Source organism: Colobus angolensis, unplaced genomic scaffold (assembly GCF_000951035.1).
Source record: "Colobus angolensis palliatus isolate OR3802 unplaced genomic scaffold, Cang.pa_1.0 Scaffold492, whole genome shotgun sequence".
Taxonomy (NCBI): Eukaryota; Metazoa; Chordata; class Mammalia; order Primates; family Cercopithecidae; genus Colobus; species Colobus angolensis.
In genome coordinates, this window is record NW_012118399.1 from 485,252 (window position 1) to 509,324 (window position 24,073).

The 24,073-nt window shown below is 35.7% G+C and overlaps 1 protein-coding gene across 1 annotated transcript in view; it reads left to right on the forward strand.

Annotated features, from left to right (window-relative positions):
- The window catches only part of LOC105524243 (thrombospondin type-1 domain-containing protein 7B), a 543,827-nt gene that overhangs the window by 458,271 nt on the left and 61,483 nt on the right, over positions 1 to 24,073 (forward strand). The gene's annotated exons all lie outside the window — the stretch shown is intronic.

A 24,073-nucleotide genomic window follows, 5' to 3' on the forward strand; every position in this document is an offset into this window, starting at 1 on the left:
AAAAAAAAAAAAAAAAAAAAAAGGAATATATAAGGTTGAGTCCTTTCGGAGGTGGATTCTGAGCTTCAGTGCAAGTGATTTATTAAGGAAGTGTTAAATGTTCCAAAAAGAAATCAATAACGTATAGAGGGGAAGCAGAACTGGAAAGGGAAAGAAGCCAGGCAAGGGTGCTATTTCAAATGAAGTCCCAGACTCAGTCTGATTTTGAAAGACTCTCTGGAGCAGAATTGCACTACAGAGATGACTCTTTTTGAGGCAAAGGATCTAGGCTTATATCTCCTGCCAGTAGTTACTTACCAGCTACAGGTTGTCTGTTTGGGGTTGGGGATTAAATCTTTCAGGCACTTTTGATTCTCCTTAGAGTTTTAAAAAGGTAAGATAATCCATGGGCAATTATTTGAGAGTCTCAGGTGCAAGCCATTAGCTGCAAGTCACGGCAAAGCAGAGAAATTGGTACACAGATCTGGTAAAAATATCTGAAGGAATCTGAATGTGGCACCAATGTTATCTGCTATAAGATTAATGACCCTCACTTCCATACAGTTTCAAATTGCATTGTTGCTTTTGTAGACCATCAAGCAAACAGCTATGTGTCTCTTTCTAAATTATTTTATTCCATTGATTGGTTTGTCTATTCATGCAGCAGTATTGCATTGCCATAATTAGTGTTGACTTAGACTAAGTCTAAAAATTTGATAATGTATTTTTTCATTATTCTTAATTCTTCAAAATTTTCATAGCTATTCTATGTCTTAGCATTTCCATATAAATTTTAGGATTGCATTGTCGATTTCTTACAATAATCCTGCTGTGTTTTTATTTGATAATAAATGGAATTTGAGGATCAGTTTGGAAAAGAAGCCTGATATCATAAAAATAGTCTCCCAATTCATGAATATGGTATATCTCTCCATTGTTAAGGTCTTTCTTAATTTATTTCAACAATGTTCTATAGATTTCAGTGTAGATGTTCTGCATATCTTAGTTTATTACTATAATTGTATGTTTTTAATGTTACTGTAAATGAAATTGTTTTGTTATCTTTACTTTCCCATTTTTGGTTGCAACTGTACAGATATGCAATTAATTATTAAATATTAACCTTATATGGCACTACTATGCTAAATTCAATGCTACTAAAAGTACTCTTTTTCTGTGGCAAACACAACTTTCCAGTCTTTATGCAATGGACACCTTTCCATATGATATTTTGTCACTCCTCAAATATCCGTATGATATTTAAGGCCATATGCTATGGCCTTAAAGTTTCCAATTATCCCCTTTGTTGCATTTGTTATATTCCTCTATCGATTCCAAAGTGACAGTGTTTAATTATAAGAAGATATGAAAATGCTATACCTGCTCCTTTTATTTTTCAGTCTGTCAAAGTTTCTTCTTTACATACCACATCTTCTCATTGGCAGTAATATGGGTAACTTGTTGTGGTGAGTTTCATAAGCCTTGACATGATTTCTATCATATTTATAGCACATGGCTAGTTAGGCAGCCCTAAAGCAGGCATGTTCAAACAACCCAGGGATAAATACTTTCAAAGGGGTGAGGTAGCACATAAAAATGCTTTCTGGTTTCTAACACTTTAGTTGTGTTTGTGCCCAATTCTTGAATTCAGATATGAATCCAAGAAAGTTTAATTTGAGATTTACTATGTTGGCTTGGTATTGGAAATACTAAACTTTCAGTTTTAAACAGAAAATGGACTATCTTTTATAGACTTAGTCCCTTTTTGTTAGATGTACATTGGGAGAAATTTCATTTTAAAAATATACTTGTATAGATATATGTACACATTCCATATGAATCAGTAAATATACATATACACACATATATGTTTATATCAATCATGAATGATTTATTAATCACACAAAACTTTAAAAAATAGTATTACAAACTTCAAGTGAAGCTTATAACTATATACCTATTTAATATTTTAATTCAAGTCATTAAATATTTAGTATATTTTTGGGAGCTTATAAATTGCTGAAAACTTTTGAAGCTATATATTACATAGTTCTAATCTTTAAAAGACTCAGCATCTTAGTGAAGAAAAAACCCTAAAATACAGGTAGCAAAAACAGAGAGCTATACAAAATAGTCAAATATATTTCAGCCTTTATATCTTATTGTGGGGTTTTAAAAAAATGAGATTATTGTAAGCCAAAGAGGTTGAGAAAGACAGTTGGTAAAAGTCATACATCTTGCAAGCACAGAGGGCAACATAGAAACTCACCAAAAAGGTAAAAAGCATGAACACTTGCTGGGTAATAGAGCATCCCCCAGGGACAGAGCTCAGACTGCCTTACCTGGAAGACAATGTAGCTATTAACTAACTGTTAAGGATTCAGTTAAATGGAGGCAGATAACACAGGACTTGAATGTCAGATTAACAAATTATTTTTGTGTTGCCAGTATATGGAATTAGTATATGTTTTGAAATCTGCACACTTTCTAGAAACGTTAAAAAATGTTTAATTATTCTTTATTTGGCTGTGTTCAAACATCATCTTCTAATTGCTCAAAACTCCTGAAACCAAAATCTTATCATCATGGTTAAGCATACTCTGATCAAATATCAAACAATTATAGCTGTGTCTCAACTCATATTTATCTCCATTGAAATAAAATGAATTGACTTCAATCAGATTCATCAAAGCACATGCAAATTGAGTTAATGTGAGAGTTGTGCTGTGAGTGCCTGATATAAATGGCTTCTTTTATTCTTTTTTTGTTTTCTTTCTTCTCTCCCTCTCTTTCACCCTCCTCTTTTTCTCTCCTCTCCCTCCTCCCCTCTCCTCTTCCTCCTTTTTCTCTTGTACCTCCTCCTTTCTTCTTCAAGATTGTTAATACCATGTGGCTATGTTCTGTGGTCCAGTAACAGAGTGGATTGATCTGCACATTTTCTTCTTTGTTGCTATATATTCTAAATTATTTTTAGAAGTTTGAAATGACATAATGAAACAAGATTATTATGTGTAACTGTAAGGGGTGCTAGAGAACGTGTATTGCCATAAAAACAATAGAATGTAAGGATACAACAACATGTGGTGATAAGTTTAATAAATGTTTAAGAAACCATTGTGTGGCTTTTTACCAAAAAGAATATTTGGAAACTAGCATTACTAGTAGCCTAGGCCCCAAAATCATGGATTTGAGATAAATTTTGAAAGTTTGTCAGAATGGAGGTTAGTATACTAGAGTATACTAACTAATAAAAATTACTGCTGCCATGGACGATCAAATAGGACATAGAAGTGCCTTTCTGGATACAATCATCATTGTAATGACATTTAGAATAATGGGATTCTGCCTTTGTTATCAACACCTGTATAGTTAAATTATGATCCTCTGACTCTCAAATAATATTAGACCACGGAATTCTCCATTGTCTATCAGGCCAGAGGTTCTGATCTTTTAGTGCTTGGAAACAGGATTCTTTGTGTTTAAATGCATTGGCTGTATGAGTCAGCTGTGAAAGTCACTTCCTAATCCAAGAAGCTCCAATGGGCACAAGAAAAACAAAATAAACCGTTTTTTGTTTTGTTTTGTTTTGTTTTAAGATGCTATTGTTTGCAGATATCACTACAATAAAATTTACCTGGAATCATGGGAAGAACAGTCCTCTAGTACAACAAAGTGCTTGCGTAGTGACAAGGAGAGTCCTTAACAATGGTCACACTACAGAGAACATAGAGTCAGGACAACTGCAGGCATCTCCAAGAACAAAATACACAAAATCAATGAAGTATATTATGTTTCAAACACATATTGTAATTCCATTTTGTAAAACTCAGCCATCCAAATCTGTAAAAGGGCAATGCACTGTGCACTGTAGTTTTCTGAGGGAACACTTGCAAAAGGTATACAATTTTAGTGGTTACCGTTTAATTGTTTTGAATTGGGTTGACACTGTTTATTGATAAAAGATTATTAAAATTGTCATTACACTCTCTGTTTATAGAGATATAGCCCTCACTTTTCATATCTATAATATAGCTAGTTAGTAAATATTTCTCAAAGAGTTCCTAAGATAAATAAACGATAGGCGACATAAAAGACCCCAACGATTGAGCTTAAGTCTATCTTCCTAGCTCCTACTTCTCTCGCTCCCTCTCACTCCTGTTCCTATCTCCCCATTTCCCCATCTTTCTTTTTTTCTGTCTTTCCTCTTCACCCCATTCTCCATGCCATGTACATATGCATATCTTTAATAAAGATCTAACAAATTCCAGAACATTATTTTTGTCCTGATGAAAGTTGAGAGGGAACTAGATCAGTGACACAGCAGTCTGCTGGATGGTACATTCTTCAGAGTAGCCAGCATGCTAAGGAATCCTCAGATCCTTGAAATATATCACACTGCTACATCTGATAAATCTAGAATATAGAATCAGGAGTAAAAGATGATTTTCTTTTTCAAGTGTTAGCAAAATTTTAGCAAGGAAAGTAGGTTCTTTATCATTCAGATTCTTTATCATTTAGGACCCAGTGTACAGATTCTGCCATGTGTTCCAAACTGTTCACTAATTCATAGAATAAAGTGCCTACAGAAGAACTGGAAAACATTTACATTGGTTTGTACAGTAAGTTAGCAAACGAGCATTTATTAGACAGTTATAACTGTTCAAAACTCACTAGAGATGCATTCACTTTAGTTTAAGGGTTGCATGTTTCCCTATAAATGGTTTGTTGTGAATAATGTAAATGTGCATCCCTGAGAATAAATTAAATACATTTCCTGATATTGCTAATGTGTTAGAACAGTTTTACCATAAATCACTTGAATAGCATTTATAGATTACTATACTCTATCTAGGCCAAGCTTGTAAATATCTGTGTAACTCATATTTCAATGATTTGCAACCGTCGAAAAAAAACCTTAGAGATTTTTCTCTTGTTTTCTTTCCTCCCTTCTTGTATGATATCGACAAACATCTAGCTCGAAGAAATTCATTTTGAATGCCTTTATAAAGCTTTATTTTTTAATAGAAACTGGAGGATTTAGTGTATAACTAAACGAGAGGGAACCAACAAAAAGCATATGGAGTGACTTTCCACTGCACATGGTTGGGCCATCATTCATGTATCCTTTTCCCCTTTCTCTACCAAGCCTTCCTCCTTGTAAGACTCAGAAATCCTCTATGGCCATGCAAGGTGTGACAATTTTCCAATGCCCCTCAGCTTCCAGTTTCCTTTGTCTTCCCTCTTCTTTCCTCCCTCCACTTCCTCCTTTGTCTCCTCTTCTTCTTCATAATCTCTCCCTTTTCTGCCTTCCCCTCCCCATGCATGCACACACACACACACACATACACACACACACAAACAGAGAAAGAGAGAGAGATAAAAACACTTACTGTGGAAACCAGTTCAGGCATATTTTGTCTGTTCCTACCACCATGAATTTCATTAAAACTTATGGCATATCAGAAGCAAAATGAGCATTCAGGTTTGGAAACAATAAAGGTTTTTGGTTTCAGTATTCAGTCATGTGACACATAATATTTCAATAATGACTAACCGCATGTATGAAGGTGGTGCCATATGATTACAATGGAGCTGAAAATTTCTTATTGCCTACTATTTACTGTATTATAATTTTTGTCATTATTTTAGTGTACTCCATCTACTTACATATATATTTTTAAAAGTTAACTACAGGCTGGACACTGTGGCTCAGGCCTGTAGTCCTAGAACTTTGAGAAGCTGAGGCAGGCAGATCACTTGAGGCCAGAAGTTCAAGACCAGCCTGACCAACATGGTGAAACACTATCTCTACTAAAACTACAAAAATTAGCTGGGTGTAGTGGCACACACCTGTAGTCCCGGCTACTTGGGAGGCTAAGGTCTGAGAATCACTTGAACCCGTGAGGCAGAGGTTGCAGTGAGCTGAGATCATGCCACTGTACTCCAGTGTGGGCAACAGAGAGACCGTTTCAAAAAACAAAATAAAACAAAACAAAACAAAAAAACAAAACTTAACTACAAGACAGCATCAGGCAGCTCCTTCAGGAGGTATTTCAATAGATGCCGTTGTTATTGTATGAGATAATAGTGCTAGGCATGTTATTGCCCCTGAAGACCTTCCAGTGGGACAAGCTGGGGAGGTGGAAGACAGTGAAATTGATGATCCGGACCCTGTGTAGCCTAGCTAAATGTGTATTTATATCTTAGTTTTCAACAACAAAGTTTAAATAGGAAAAAAATTAAAAATAGAAAATAATTATAGGATAAGGATATAAATAAAGAAAGTATTTTTGTTAGGCTATACAATGTGTTTGTGTTTTAAGCTTAGTGTTATTATAAAAGAGTCAAAAAGTTAAAAAAATTAAAAGTTTATAAAATAAAAAAGTCACAATAAGCTGAGGTAAATTTATTATTGAAGAATGAAAAACATTTTTAAAATAAATCGAGTGTAACCTAAGTGCACAATGTTTATAAAGTCTACCCTAGTGTACAGTAATGCCTTAGGCCTCCATCTTCGCTCACTGCTCACTCATTGACTCACCCGGAGCGACTTCCAGTCCTGCAGGCTCCATTTGTGCTAAGTGACTTACATAGGTGTACCATTTTTTAAATCTTTTATGCCATAAGTTTACTGTACCTTTTTTATTTTAGGTGTATTTAGATACACAAATACAATTGTGTTATAATTATCTATAGTACTTAGCATACAGTATTCTGTACAGGTTTGTAACCTAGGAGGAATACACTATCCCGTATAGCCTAGGTGTGTACCAGGCTATCCCATCCAGGTTTGTGTAAGTACACTTTATGATATTCACACAATGATGACATTGCCTAATGATGGATTTCTCAGAACATATCCCCATCATTAAGTAACACATGACTGTATGTCTTTGAAACCATTCTTCTAAGTAAAAGGAATTTTTTAAAATGATGTTTCTTTGTTCTGGGCATTTTGCATGCATTATCTCATTATTAAAGGAGTATTAATTCACAGTGTAGCATTCTTAGTCCCTCTTTTTTAGTGAAGAAAGTGAAAGATACAGCAATGAAATAACTAATCAAACTCATAATACTTGAGGTTGTAGGATCAGAATTTGAAATTGAGCCTCATTCAGAAGCCACCATCTGTATCCTTTCAGCTCCACCTAATTGGTCATAACTGTAGCAAACTATTTCAATCTGATGAAAATCTGAAATTTTATCTCTGTTCACTACATCTGAGTTCCCAAAATTGCAGTGGCCTGTTCCCTCTCACATTTACCTGTGCTGCTTTCATTCACCCCTTTCTGGTCATCCCTTGGGCTTCTTGAGGGAATACAATCCAAATTATCTTTCAAATGTGTTGTTTATTTCTGAGGCTACATTAGTTGAGAGTGGAGAATCATTGTGTGTTTTTCTGTTTTGTGCTGCTATTGCAGAATACCCCAAACTGGGTAATTTATAAAGGAAAGATTTCTTTTTTTTTTTTTTTTTGAAATGGAGTCTTGCTCTTTCGCCAGGCTGGAGTGCAGTGGCACAATCTCGGCTCACTGAAACCTCCATCTCCCGGATTCAAGCGATTCCCCTGCTCAGCCCCCTGAGTAGTTGGGACTACAGGCGTGCACCACCACGCCTGGCTAATTTTTTGTATTTTAGTAGAGACGGGGTTTTACCATGTTGACCAGGATGGTCTTGATCTCCTGACCTCATGATCCACCTGCCTCGGCCTCCCAAAGTATTGGGATTATAGGCATGAGCCATCACGCCCCGCCAAGGAAAGACATTTCTTACAGTTCTGGAGACTGGGAAGTTCAATATCAAGGTGCCAGCATCTGGTAAGGGTCTTCTAGGTGCATCATCCCAAGGTGGAAGGGCAAAAGAAGCATCAGGGTGGGGGACAATTTCTTTGTTTTTTTATAAGGAACCCACTCTTGAGATGACAGAATTAATCTGCTCATGAGAGTAGTAATCCCAGCTACTTGGGAGGCTGAGGCAGGAGAATCACTTGAACGTGGGAGGTGGAGGTTGCAGTGAGCCAAGATCGTGCCACTGTATTCCAGCCTGCCTGGGTGACAAAGTGAGACTCTGTCTCGAAAATAATAATAATAATAAAATCTAAAACACCTTAAAAACAACAGCATCAGATCCCCGATTCACTTATAATAAATATTTCTAATTGCTCATAGCTTTCTGAAAGTAAGGAAAGAGTTTTCTTCGAGAAGTATAAAAAGAAGTGACTATTTCAACTTTTTAAATAGTGAAAATATGAAATTTAATTTTAAAAAAATGACTCAATTCCTCTCTTTGATCTAGGTGATATATGTCTTTACTGTCAATAATATTTCATTATTATGATGGCTAATATTAAAACTTTAGTATTAAACTACTCTATAGCACCAGTTTTGAACTCAGATGTGTGATCTATATTCCACTTTACCTGTGATTTTTATTTCATCTAATATGTGTGTTTCATGTCTAAGAAGAAAAGCCAGATTTTTGCTTTGAATTTTAACATGTATCTATCGTCTAGGTTATCCTAGAAGTCCTCTTTTGCATCGTTTTAATCCCCAAAATTGCTTCTATGGAAAAGAATGTAAAAATGCATTTATTCCCATGGAACCTCACAATGGCAGTTGCCAGGGACCCTCTCCATAAAATATCACTACTGATGAGTCACACTGGGCACAGTGATCTCTTGTTGAGTTTTGCACACACTTCAACTTTTTAAAAATTCACATGTTTCTTTCCAAGTCTTTTCTAGTATCTTTTCCATTTTGGGTACAATATAACTATTACCTTAAAAAGTATCTATGAATAATATTACGCAAACTGTGATTTCCTAAAGAAGTATGTGATATATTTGACTATATTAGATTTATTACATCCCACTAGTATTTCTTAGTTCTTCATATTTATCTGTAGAATTTCTAAATCATTACTTTTTTGCTATGGTTGTAATAGTAGAAAAGTAATAATAACATAATATAATAATAATATTATAATAATTCTGAAATTGCACATATAAGTCCTTTGGGTATTTTGACCTTCAAATTAGCTAATAAGCATAAATTTTATAGAGAGCATCCTCTCACCTCCCAGGTTCTGTTCCCATTTCAGTAAGGCCCCTGGACAAAATGGACCTTCTCTTTGGCTGCATGTCTTGTTTTCCAGATGCTAATTTCTATTTTGAGAGGCAAGTACATAGTGATGCTGAGTAAACAATTGTGGAAAATAAGTTTAAGATTTAGAAACAGCCCAAACTCATCACATTCTCCTTTTTACCCTGTCTCCTTTCATATGCATATACACCTTGACACTGGCACGTTAGGCAAGTAATTTAACCTCAATATGTCTGGAAAATTGGAGTAATAGTGCAAAACTCAGAGGCCAGTGTTAGGATTAATACATGTAAATCACTTAACAGTGTCAGGCACGTAAGTACAAAAATCAGTTGTAAATATTATGTGTTTGACTAATATTAAGCACCTGTTATGTAACAGATATTATAGTAGAGATCAGTGCTATGATGAAGAGACCTTGTCCCCAAGGAACAAACAGTTTCCTGAGATATAGAGAAAATTCCAACTCAATCTCAACAGAGCAGTAGTGTTAAAAGTAAAAAAGCCAAGGGTATTAAAAAAGCATATATTGGCACTTCTTTTTTTGTTTGTTTTTGAGATGGAGTCTCGCTCTGTTGCCAAGTTGGAGCACAGTGACCTGATCTCAGCTCACTGCAACCTCTGCCTCCCTGATTCAAGCGATTCTCCTGCCTCAGCTTCCTGAGTAACTGGGATTACAGGCACCCACCACCACGCCCAGCCTAATTTTTTTTGTATTTTTAGTAGAGACAGGCTTTCACCATGTTAGCCAGGATGATCTCAATCTCCTGCCTCATGATCCACCCACCTTGGCTTCCCAAAGTGCTGTGATTACAGGTGTGAGCCACCACACCCGGATATTGGCACATTTTCTAACCCCTGGGAAGATCAGTGACATCTTTCAGGAAGAGAATATTTTTCTGGAAACCTGAGAGGCAAGTAAGGGCGAGTTAGGCAAAGAGGCATGGGAGAGTGATGAGGAAAGAGGAAAAAAAAAAAAAAAAGAATACATCCTGTATGAGGAGAGCCCAGAACAACAACGTGACTAGAAAGAATGGACCAAGATCAAAGTCCCATGTGGGGGCCTCTATGTTGCTAGCCCCAAGTATGCAACTGCCTAACACTTCTTCCACGAGCAGATCAAGTGGTTTGGCTAACCTGAGAGGAAAGGGGCCCTGCATTCTTTGGTGGAAGAAGAAAGGAAAAGGTGAAAAGCGAAATCCCAGACACGTTCTAGATCCATTGTTTTGCCCCTTTTCTTTGGTATGGTAGGGAGTGAGAATGAAAGGGGCACAAATATTAAAACAGAAATGTCATAGAAGTGGCCCCTTTTACTTTTCTGGGGTCTAGAGAAAGACCCAGTACTCCTACTATGCTGGCAGAGACTAGAATTTTTATTCTGGGAGCCTCATTCCAGATATTATTCTGGGGCTCCTCACAGACCAGGAAGCCTCGAGCAATTTATTGACTACTTTGGCTTGACTTTAAATTTGGTTCTTGAATGGCTAGGGCTTAGAATAAAGAAAGAGAAGTAAGCATTGCATGGGGGCCGGGCGCGGTGGCTCAAGCCTGTAATCCCAGCACTTTGGGAGGCCGAGACGGGCGGATCACAAGGTCAGGAGATCGAGACCATCCTGGCTAACACAGTGAAACCCCGTCTCTACTAAAAAAAAAACACAAAAAACTAGCCGGGCGAGGTGGCGGGCGCCTGTAGTCCCAGCTACTCGGGAGGCTGGGACAGGAGAATGGCGTAAACCCGGGAGGCGGAGCTTGCAGTGAGCTGAGATCCGGCCACTGCACTCCAGCCTGGGCGACAGAGCGAGACTCCGTCTCAAAAAAAAAAAAAAAAAAAAAAAAAAAAAAAAAGCATTGCATGGGAAGGAAAAGAGGAAGGAGGAGGAGGAAAGGAAAGAGAGAGAAAGTGAAAGGAGAGAGGGAAACTGAGATTAAGAGTTTCGTGTGCCCTCATTTCAAAAAGCAATTGTCACCTAAGGACCCTTTGGGTGGCATATAGATAAATATGAATAAAGCTTGCTGCCTGTCTTTGAGGAGCCTACAGTTCGCTTGTGTTATTCATTAGTGTCTTCTAATATTGGTGTTCCAGTGCCATTTATATTTCTCTCGTTGAAAAATTTCCAGAAAATCTCATTTACATAAAATTTGCACCATCAATTATTAAGTTTACTACATACACTTACTTCTATGTCTAGGTCTTTTTCAATGTATCTCTATTGCTATACTCTACACAGACCTTCCAAACACGCACATACACACACCTTCCAAACACACACATACACACACACCTATTATCTTTTCTGAACCATTTCAGTATATGTTGTAGGCATCTAGTGTGTAATCCTAAATGAAGGGATATTTTCTAAAATAATCACAACATGGTTGAAAACTTCAGCCTCAATGCAATACTTATAACTAGTCTGTAGTCCATATTTGTAGTTCTCATGGGTCTTAATAATGCCCTTTATGGTATTTCTATTTTTTTGATAACAGGATCCAGACTGTATTGCATTTGAGGATCATATCTCTTTAATCTCTCTCTTCCTCTCTCAGTGCCAAATAACTGACATTTTTGGAGAATGCAGGCCAGCATTTTGGCTTGTATTTGGTCGTCTTCTTTCTTTAGTCCCAAGCTCCAACTGTAATATAAACAGGTGACAGCCTCGATTTCCATGATTGGCTATGCTATACATCATTTATCTGTTCCAAAACTTTTGACTGGATTGTAAATATGCAACTTCACAACTCCTTAGTGTCATAAAATACCAGACAAAAAGACTATGTGGGGATGTCCCTGCCTATTATAAAATATTCACCCAAACAACTTAGCTAAGCAAAACATCTACTGACATTTATGCATCATCCTAACTTCCTCTTTGCAGTAGGCCAGCAAAGTCTTACCAGGAATGTTATATCATCTTGATGATATCATAGCTTTTGCCCCTGGTCTTGTCAGTCCCGTTAATACTCAAACATGTATCTGGCACTTCTCCTTCCAATTAACTCTAAATCTGAGAAGCCAGCCCCCTTGACTGGGAACATCTTTTGTGAACTGTGGGCTCCTCAAAGGCAGGCAGCAAGCCTTATTTATTGTTCTGTTCCTAGCTTGGCTCTCTCATTCTTTAGCCTGTGATTCATCTTGCATTTTGATTAGCTTATAAGCTATAGTTCCTTGTGTCTGTTCCCTCTCTTTCCCCATCTGTAATTACCATTGTCTATGCTAAATGCTTTTCAAGTTATAATAACTGCAATCACAATACAGCTCTCTGGTGCTTTTTTTAAAAAAACAAAAACAAAACCAAAAAAAAAACAGTTATCCCCGACTCAACATACTCCACAAGCACCAGTGCTTTACAAGTGTAACCGTTACTGAGGAGCACATTAGACCTCCCAGATTGAAATCTCAGCTTAGACATCTACTATGAACTTGTTATGTTCTTTGATCTTTAATTTCATTATCTGTAAAAACAAGGATATTAAAAGTACACCTAGCTCGTTGGGAGATTAAAGGGCTGTGTGAGAGAATAAATATGGAATGTTCCGCACAGTTCTAGGTATGTATTGACATTTTTAAATGTTTCCTGTTGCTATTATTTTGGGAATAACATAGCACCCAGAATATAGTTTTGGTTTCCCTCTCTATTATCCATTTATTTCTTAAAAGAACAATGGAAGCTGTGAGGAGCTATTCCTTTATGCACAGATATGTATGCCTTGTTAAATTCCTTAAAATTAAAGTATCGAAAGAGACAATCTTCACTGCAGGACCCCAGAAATCCAAACCTCCGGCCCTTGTAACTGACCAGATTAGTTTATAGTGTTTCAATTTCTGATCAGGTTTGCAATGATGTTATAGTAAACATTCCTGTGTTGTATGCCATCTTTTTACCTGTGTAAAATGCATTAATGATAAGAGTACACTGCACTTGCAAAATCCAAAACTCCCAGGAAATCAGGATACTTACATTCATTAATCTCATTAAACTCATTAGATATCCCAACCCCCTGGGGAGGCTAAGTGATAAATATTCTCTCTACTTGAGATAATTGAAAGGCCAGACTGCCCTTGCAAAGCTTGCGTTGTCACTCACTAACACACACAGTCTGTGGAAATCTATTTGTCTAGTATCTCTAAAGGGCATGAGCCTATTAGGGGAAAGATAAAATTTAAAAGAAACAAAACACACCAAAAGCACCAAATTAACATAAAGCATATGAGGTAGTGATAAATGATATGGAGAAGAAAAAATATATAGAAAGACAAGGAGTAACATGGAGTAGTTGCTGATATTTTTACATAGCATGATCAGAGAAGTCCTCTCTAATAGAGAAGGCTTTGAGCAGTGGTGACCAGAAGCAAATAAAGCAGCAAGTCCTGCAGGTACTGGAGGAAGAGCATTGCAGGCAGCTGGAACAGCAAGATCAAGGCCCCGGGACAAGGAAATGCTTGGAGCATTTTCTTTTGTCTTTTTTTACCCCAGGGTTTTTGATTTAGTGGATCTAGAATGGGATGGGACCCAATACTTTGTATTTCTAACAAGTTGCCAGGTGATGTTCATGCCCTGGGACCACACTTGAAGAATGACTTTTCTAGTATTAAGAGTATCCATGGAAGGCATGGCTAAGGTAAAAAAGCCCCAGGGCATTAGCAGAGGGGAGTTGAAGTATAGTTACTGGAATGCTTTCTGCACCTGGACTGCTGGATACCCCCTTCAGTTCTACTTTCTTCTACCTCATGGTCAGTATTGATATGTGTTAGCCCATAGTGAACAACAGTTTTTGAGTTTTGATCCTTCTTCACATTCGGTCACAAAGAACCCTGTGAAACGGAATATTCTAAACACATGAAGAGTTGACTCAGACACTAGCTTTTGCTTCTTCTCTAGTTAAGTCTAATTTATCTAGATAGGCTGCAGACACCAACCTAACTACATACCCATTTCTATGGGAAGAGATATGCCTAAGAAATTAATTTGTCTGACAAATTTACATTTAAGAATCACATTTTTTGCTTTAGATGTCATATAATTGAAAGCAAATGTGAGTTTTCTAGGTACAAACTTAATTTGATAATTGTATTGTTCTGAAATTAATTCTGGCATTTAAAGAAGAAAATTGTTTCTTCTTATGGAGAAATATTCTAGAGAGAAAAATAGAGTGAACATCCACTTCTTTTTAAAAGTTATAGCTTATAGCAAAACACACAAAAAATGGACAAGCAAACCTTTATAATGAAAACACAGTTTTGCAATAATGATCATGACAGTCTATGTAATGGAAAAATTCTTTTGATAAGAATTTATCATTACCTTAGTGGTCTTTAATCATTTTTGACCATGGTCTACTATAAAAATGTGTTTTATATCACAAAAAACACACATATCATTGTTTACCTATGGATATTATAGGTATATAATTATACCTATAGTTTACCTATAGATATTATAGGTATATAATTATATGTATAATTTTTTGAAATAATTTTTACCCTGAGTGTATGACAGATGTTTACTATGCTGTGCCCTATCAGCTTTAATATTGCTGGCTTTCCCCACTAAATTGAGAACCAAGATGGCATAATTAAAAACATGGACTCACAAGATTGATAGGGTTGGAACCTTGGCTCTGCCTCTAACTGTGTAATCTTGATGAAATTGCTTAACTTCTCTTTGCCATCAGTAAAATGGGAATAATAATATATCTACCTTATAAGGCAGTTATAAGGATGAAATGAGTTAAAGAACTTAGAATGGTGACTGACATATAGTAAACAATACAGAAGTATTAGTTACTAATATTGTTTTCACAACCCAATAATATGTAATGGCTTGAAGTTTGAAAAACAAACAAACAAAAAAACACTTATGTGGATGACTAAGACTAACCTCACCCACCTGCCACCTTACCTTTCAACATGTATAAAAAATTAGTAAATTAACTTTCTCAGAGGCAACATTAGTAAGTTCTTTTATTTTGTATGGAGGGTGAAATAGCTCCATTTCCTTTTAAATCCCTAGTATGTTCCTTTAAAGCGTAATTGTAAGGCTTTTGGGGAGACAAGTTATGATCTCTTGAAAATCCAGACTATAAAAAGAAAATTCTTCCTTAGATAATGTTTTATTCATTGGTGTCATGTCTTGCATTTAATGTATTTTCAAAAACTATTTGTTTAAAATGAGTGTAAATCTTAATAGAAAAATTTTCAAGGAGACCAAGTGATGCGTATAGATAATAAATTAATAACTTTGTAATTTACAATGATTTCACATTCATGTGTCTTAAATCTGTAATTCAAATTGTGTTACATGAAATGATAAATTGAAACATAAAAGTTTGAAACTCTTCAAGAGTCACTGTGTACAGTGTACTAGCTATAGATAATTTGTCAAAACACATAGCACCAAATTATAATGGTTCAAATGCAATGTAATTTTTGCTGATCACCCATAAAACAGTCCAAAGGGAGTTTTCCAGTTGTGGAAAGGGCAATCTGAATCTGTTACATGCATCACTCTGAGGCCCAAGTCCATAGTGGGTGTGCTGCCTTCAAGCTTGACTTTCAAAGTAGTTCTGGTTACCACTATTCCAGCTCTGTGGAGGGAGCAAAGAGCTTGGAGGATGACAAGTGGGATTTAGCGTCAGGAGTGGAAGTGTCACATAAGACCTCCCATTTATCTCTCATTTGTCAGAACTCAGTAACATGGTCACTTAACTGCAAAGAAGACTGGGATGTGTGATCCAGTCTTGTGCCAACAATGAAAACAGAAAATAGATTTTATAACAGATCGCAGACTCTGCCAAACATCATTAAGTTCTATTGCAAAAAATCCTTGTTTAGCACTATTTAGGTCAATGTTTTCTCATTATATTTGACTAGGAATCCTGGTTTTCTCTCTTGGCACCTCATAACACGCTATAGAAAACAATGCACTTTGGAAAAGATGGTTGTCAGGAAACTCTCAAATCTCATACTGAAAATAATCTTGCATTTTCCAAGAACGATGAGAGAAAGATTCTTTTAACTTCTTCAAAATTGATTAGGACACAGATGCAGAACAAATAAACTATATGTTTCACAAATATACAGTTAAATAATTATTAGCTGAATACCCTTGTAACAGTCACCCAGGAGGCAGAACCTTTCCAGCTACTTGGAAGGAAGAACTTCACAACTTCCTCCTAATAGTAACTAACTTGCTTCCCTTAAAAGTAAATTCTGCCCTGATGTCTATGACAGTCTTTTCCTTACTTTTCCTTACAGGTCTAAACCCAGAGTGGTTCAAATTCAGATTGTTAGTTCTGTCTTTAGATATGTCTTTAAACCTCTTTTAACCTAGCTTCTCTTCCCCTTGCTTGTTTTCCCCCTTCCTAGTAATTTATTGGTGAGGAAACAGGCCACCTGTCCTATAAACATTTTCAGTTTCTCTTTCGTGAATTGCATCTGCATGGTGAGGTTTAACATGTTCCTTTATCCTTGAATTTCCTGTAAATTGGAAGTTGGATATCAAGGCTTCATTAGTCTTTGACAAGACTCCTTCACAGAAAGTGTACTGTTTGCCAGAAAGCACATTAATGTGTGTTTATCACTTTTTGTGAGTGTGGCTATCATTGATGGTCAATGACTACAGCCTTTGCTATTTAGGGAATGCAAAATGGCAGTGTTCAAATACTATCATTCTTCCTTATTTGTTTGTGGAACTGTTTCTATTGAAAGAATTTTTGCTTCCACAGCCATTTAATTATTCAATAATCCATTTTGTATTGAGTAGGCAAGCAAAATTAATATCAACTTTTTATTTGCTGGTTTTCAAAATGGGGAATTTTTAGCAGCTTTCACCGTATGTGACTTTTTTGTGTTGTTATGAAATCACAGATTTAAACAAATTTGATGTGTTTTAATCCTTTTCAATTATCATTCACAATAATATTCAGATTCTCCTAGTGATAGTCTTTTAAAATGTGTCCTATAAACATTTCAATAAAGACTCTGGTGGTCCTCATTAGCTTCTGTGCTATATATGTCAGGATGTTTCAGGCTCATGTTGGACATTTCCTTTGTCAGACTTGGAATCAGTTATTGCTCTATAAAAACTTGATTTGTTTTAGTGGTAATGCCTCTTCAGTGCCACAGAAAGAGCTTTAGGAGTGCTTAGTGTTACTGGATTCCACTATTCCTAGATACTTCAGTAGGCAGAACTTTATAACATATATTATTATTTCCTTTATTTTGAAGACAAAATATAAAAGTGGGTATATACTAATGTTTCCAATTGAAATTCAGAACAATAGGAGTTAGTTCTGTCTTACATCTGTATCTCATTTTTTCATACTAAGAATCAAGTTTATCAAGGACACTGAAGATTATAATCGAAATAGAATGTATAATAATTACACATTTGCTTTATTCCACATAAAAGAAAACATTCTCAGAATAATACTATACTACCACCAACACGAGTATTTGAAAACATTTATATTTTTCATATAAATTCTCCTTTTCTTTACATTTGTGTTTTATATAGATCTTCAGAGCATGTAGCTTTTATCTAAGTTCCACCTGTGAAGTGGCTCATTGCAAATCTCTATATTGAAGTATTTCCAGTCATTGGAATGAATGTATGTCTAAAACTCAGTCTCCAGGAAATTCCTAAGATAGGGCTCATGGAAACATGAGTTTGAGTTCTTGTATGTTATTAACAGTATATCTAAATTTTTTAAAAATCGTTTTTAATTGACACATAATTGTATATATTTATGGGGTACATGTGATGTTTTGATAGATGTATACATTGTGTAGTGATTACATCAGGGTATTTAGCATATACATCACTTCATGCATTAATTATTTCTTTATGATGAGAACATTCAGAATCCTCTCTTTTGGCTGTTTTTAAAAATGCAATGTAATATTGTTAAGCATAATCACCCTACTGTGTACTGGAACACCAGCACTTATTCCTCTTATCTAAGTGTAGCTTTCTATTCATTAACCAATCTCTCCTGATTTCACTGTCTCCTCTACCTTCCCTAGCTTCTGGCAGCCACAATTCTACTCTCTACTTCTATGACATCAAACTTTTTGGAATCCACAGATGAGTAAAATCATGCCATATTTGTCTATCTGTACCTGGTTTATTTCACTTAACCTAATGTCCTCCAGGTTCATTCATTTTGCTGCAAAAAAAAAAAAAAAAAAAAAAACAGGATGTCATTTTATTGTGGCTGAATAGTATTCCATTGTGTGTGTCACATTTTCTTTATCCCTTCTTCCACTGATGGACACTTAGGTTCACTCTATATATTACCCGTTATGAATAATGCTTCCATAAACATGGAACTGCAGATGTCTCTTCAGCATAACTGATTTCATTTCCTTTTATTTCATTTCCCACTACTACACAGTAGTGGGAATGCTGGATTATATGGAATTTTATTTTTTAGTTTTTGAGGAAACTTCCTGCTGTTTTCCATAGTGGCTGGACTAGTTTACATTCCCACCAAAAGAGTATAAGTCCCTCTGTTTCTCCATCCATGCCTAACATTTTTATTTTTGTCTTTTTGATAATAGCCACTTTAATTGAAATGAGGTGATAACTTATTTTGGTTTTGATGGGCATTTCCCTGATGATTAGTGACATTGAACGTTTTTTCATTTACCTGTTGGCCATTTGTATGTCTTCTTTTGAGAAATGTCTATTCAGGTCTTGTGTCCATTTATCTTTGGTCGTTATACTTGAAAGTGAGCTATGCTGGACATACAATCCTTGGATCATGTGTTTTTTTTTTTTTCTTTGTGCATATTTATTATATTTCTACATTTTCTTCTTGAACAAAATTTTCCTGTAAAAAGTCTGACAATATTTTATTTTCTTTATAAACCAATACTCAAAGAATTTTTTTCTCTTCTATAAAGCTTAATAATTATACTAGGATATGTCTCAGTACTGGTGATTTTGATGTGCCTTTCCAATAAGTAGTTAGAAATTTTTTTCTTTATTTTTATTGGAAAGTTTTCTGAATCTTCTTTTTATTAAGTTCTGTGCTCTTGCCTTGGTTTTCATTTTCATGAAATTCTATTACATGCATGTGGTATCTGCTTTTCCTTACTTCTCTATTTGTCAGTTTTTTTCAAATTATTTTATATCTCTTTTTGAATGTGTTTTGTAATTGTTTTCTTTACATCTTTAATTTCTCTTTAAGCATTATTTGTTGTATTTTTATTCTTGCATTTCTTCTTGTTTCATTTTTATTTCTAAAAATGATTTTTAAAGTTCTAATTATTTATTGGGTTCTGTCACCTAAGTTTTGAATTTTTTCTAATCTTTTTCTGTTCTTTTATATCTTGGGTCATTTCTTAAGTGACTTTTAACCCCTTTGGATACAGTAGTTTTTATATGTTTTGTGTGCATTTCTTTCTGCTGCACTGCCTAATCTGTGGGGATGTTAATCTGCCCTTTATTCTTTTTCCTTAGAGTATCCTTTCATGGAATTTAAATTTTATCTCTTTCTTTGTTTACTTTTCTGTGAAATTCGTTTCTGTGAACTTTTAAAAGGGAGTATGGTTGAGGATTGTTTTCTTCTCATTTGATTTCGTGGCTCCAAGGCTCCAACTCTCTCTCTCTCTCTCTCTCTCACACACACACACACACACACACGGTCAAAAAGAAAACAGGTTACTTTGTGAGATTTAATGTTTCCCATTTCCTTACTCACCTTGCTTCCTGGTCCTTTCTTTTTCCTCACTGCTATTTTCCTTGTTTCACTCAGTTGGGAAATTCTTCCCACCTGTTTTTGTTTAGTAGAGTAGTGGGGGAGAGGAGGAGATTGTTCTGGAAGGGAGCTCTGGCTTGTTAATGTTGGCAGTTCAGTGGATCCAGACTGTGTCAGCTTCCAAGACCTCTCCATAAACCCCTTATATTCAGCTGCTCTTGAAGTGTGAAAATTTCTCCAGGTCTCAGCTTTAGTTCCCCATTTTGGTTGCCTTGGGTCATCAGATTGCCCCATTTTTACCTTCTGCTCTCTTCTCTCAGATGCTGATATCACACAGGTCCAGGGCTTCCACTGTCGGTCCCACCTGCTTGTCGTTTGGAATTTGTGGTGATGGCTTGTCACTTTATACTGAGCATATGGTCTGTGTGTTCTTGGTTTGGTTCTCCTTGTTGCACTGTGATGTGAAAAGATCTTGTCTCTACTTCTGTGACCATCGCCTAAGAATCTCTGAGAACTGTGTTAAACCTGTGAAGCATGAGTAACAATTCTTCAGATCCAGACTTTTCTATGTATTTTCTCATTCCTTGTCAGCTTCGGAGAACCAGGGTTTAATGTCATTAAAAAATTCTTCTGAAAGCTCTGCAAAGGTATTTTTGTGAACGTTTTACACTATTTTTCCAAATAAGAAAACTAAAGTTCTTGAAGTATAGATCCATTTTGGCCTCAGGAAAAGACAGAGAGAGAAACAGCAAAGCTACTGACAGTAGGACTAATAGGCTATCCAAGGGAGAGACCATCTCAGAATTATCAGTTAGACCCTGTAACAGAATAAAAGCATTGGGTTTCTGTATCTGATGGAAGCTTACAAGGCCAGGCCTTGGAGTCACGCTCATCCCCAGACAATAAATTTGCAGAGTGATTTAAATTCACAAATAATTGGATTTATCACAGGTTTTATTAAACTCTGATTATTACTAATTCAGTGATAATGAGAAAAATATCAAGTTATACCTTCTTGTTTAGATGTATTTAAAATGTCTTATCTAAATTATCTGTCTGTCATCTTTTATATGAGTAAATTCAAACTCAGTTATGTATATTTTTTATTAATTTCCTGATGGATTCTATTTTTCTAGAAAATGCCAGCTAGATTTTATAGGAAATGTTATGAGAAAAGAGAAAACATTATATTCTTTTCATCAGATATACATAGCTATGGGAAACTCTTACATTCAGATAATATGATCATAATCCAGGGTTGGCCATTTCTCCGCTAATGGCAGCTTACAAAAATACAGTTGAAGAACCAAATTACCCTTGAAGAACCAAATTATTACACATAACAAACATTTATTATTTGTATGCTCTATACCAGACACAGTACATGGCACAGAATGTCTAAGAAAATTAAGACTTTGGCTCTCAAATTGCCAATAGGAAGGAATGCACAAACATAAATACATGTAACAGAAATGTTTACTAGATGAGGCAATTCCATTTATTATGGGTCCAAGCAAGTCAACTGAGGCTCACAGAAAGGGCATCTGATTTCATCTGGAGGAATATGAATACAAGTATTTAAGTCAGGCAAAAGGCTTTGCTTCTAGAGATAACAAAATGTGTGAAGGCATAACGTCATAAGGGAAGACTGAACTTTAAGGTAAATGCTGCTTTACAAAAGTGGTAAGTTAGAAAAACTAGTCTCATGAAGGGGTTTGTGTACTAGACACTAACTGGTTCTAACTGGATCATCTTTCCTAGCAAATAAACATTAGCTATATAACCTTAATTTTTTTAAAATAAAACTAGTCCAAAGTTGACTTTTGATTAGTTATTCACACATCATTTTCCCACTTCTATATGCAGGAAATTGACAATATGTCTTTATATAATTACTCTAGAGAAGAGAAGATCCAGAATTGTATTTGAAGAGTCTTGATCTAATAAAGAAATCATCCAGATAGATATAAACATCCTTTCTCTTCTCTTTTTTACCTCACCCTCCTCCATCTCTCTTGTGGATAATTCATTATTTTATGGACTTTCTATAAACAGCTAATAGAGAGAAAGAAATAAGGATAAAAACACTAATATTAAACTTTCTATAAATAGCTATTAGAAAGAAATAAGGAGAAACAGTAATCTATCACTTGTTAGCAGCACTAGGAGAATTTTTATAAGATGAAGTGTGAAAATACTGCCTGAGATGAGGCTGAATCATGTTCATGAACCCATGCAATCCTCTTTGCCTGTTTCTATGGGAAGAAACTTAGCAGGGGAGTAAGATGCAGTGTTGGTTTTCTTTATATTAATATGTAATTATCCAAAACTGTATGGTATGAAATGTGGATGAGCCTCAAGAAGATATTTTAGAACTACACCCATCAGACTTAGACACATATGGACTGTGAGATCCGAGGAAGAAAATTTTTAAATCTCATCAAGTTTCATCCCATCCCCATTCTTCTGTCTCATCTAGGTTTAGACGAGGAACTAAGGTTTAGAGTATAGAAGTGAATTGTTCAAAGTTACATAGTAATTTGATTGATGTGTGTATGCTTTATTTTCTCTTTTACTTGATAGCTTAGACTAAGCAGGTACCTAAGCCTTTACCTGTAATCACTTGTTTCAGACATTAATTGATTACTTTATAAGATAAAAAGGCAGGAGAGCACTAATCAGGAGCATCTACCAAGATACTTTCATTTTATTTTATCGACAAATCATTTGTTATTATTCTGCCACATGAGAAGCAGCATTCAAATTAATTGGTAAAATAGTAATAAATTATTGGTAAGCATTTAGCATGGAATTCATGTGCAGATAATTAAGAATAATTGCTTGGTTTCATGGGCTTTTCTTGATTATCTAGAGACAATTTGATTCAATTAAGTATAAAATTACTTTGTAAGTACTGACAGATCCAAATACAAAATCACATGGATGGTGAATGTGTATCAATGGTCCAAACTTTTACAATTAAAAGAAAAAACTGTGGCATGCTTTTTGCATATTTTAGTGCAATCCAACATAATAATTTTTATTCATAGCCAAGACTCAGTTTATAGATTTTGTTCTTTATTACTATATCTGAAAGGGGAATAGGAATAAAAAACAAATAAAATGTCCCACCTATAGAAATGGTGATTTGATGATCTTAATCCAGACTTTTATTTCTCCCATGCCTTAAGAATCTATGGGCCTTATTAGATTTGGGGGTCTGGGATTGCACGTTGTCAACATGTTTAATAGTATTTGTTGAAAAACTGTGACATATAATTGATATCAAGACTTTCAAGGAGTGACATGAGAAGTAGAAGCCATGATTCAACATGCCCTAAAAGAATTTGTAAAGAAAGTAAGAGGCAGGGCAATGAAGAAACAGAATGGCAATATAAAGAAAGGTAGCACACGAGGATACGCATATGTATGTGTTTAGAAGCAGTTGTATACAGAATATCCTAAGCATGGGTGGAAGTTTGCTCAAAAAGGAAGAGAAGAACCTGGCATTGTTAGATGAAAGAGATAAAAGACTGTGAGAAGAGTAAGGCTTGATTAGTGTTCTGAAAACAGTGAATAGGATTTGGAGGACAGTGGAAAGAAGATTGTTTGAGTAGGAGGAGCTTGAAGCCCCACTATGGGTAGACCAGCTAGATGAAATCTGGCAAGCCAGTTGACTTGGGTCAAGAGTATTATAGGAGCTGAGGCTATTATAGGAACTGAGTCAAGAGTGTTATAGGAGCTGGGGAGGACACGTGGAGCCACAGGTATCATGATATTTGCAGGATATCTTTGGAGTTCACATTTTCACGTTAATTTTGCCAGAAGGGCAACAGCATGCAGTTGTCCATGCTCTGTGGACCAAAGGCATCCCCAAATAAGAAGGTTCTAGTGTATTGGCAATATTTCTTTTATAATTCCCTTTCTATATCTCTGTGTTCTAATGTTTAAAAAATGATTTTCTCATGAAAATTTTCTGTGAGATTATTTTTATTAGACTAGACTATCTGAGGTCACAGGGCAGTGTCTTCCTTGTTTTTCTTAAAGCATTTAAACATTCAAAATATATAGATCTCTTACATTGTTGCAGACTATTTGAGAGTACAGTATGAGTTTAAATGATAGAAATAGTCTCTGTGTGCTTAATTATATATGGGAGATAGAAATGTAGCCTTCGGCCGGGCGCAGTGGCTCAAGCCTGTAATCCCAGCACTTTGGGAGGCCGAGACGGCCGGATCACCAGGTCAGGAGATCGAGACCATCCTGGCTAACACGGTGAAACCCCGTCT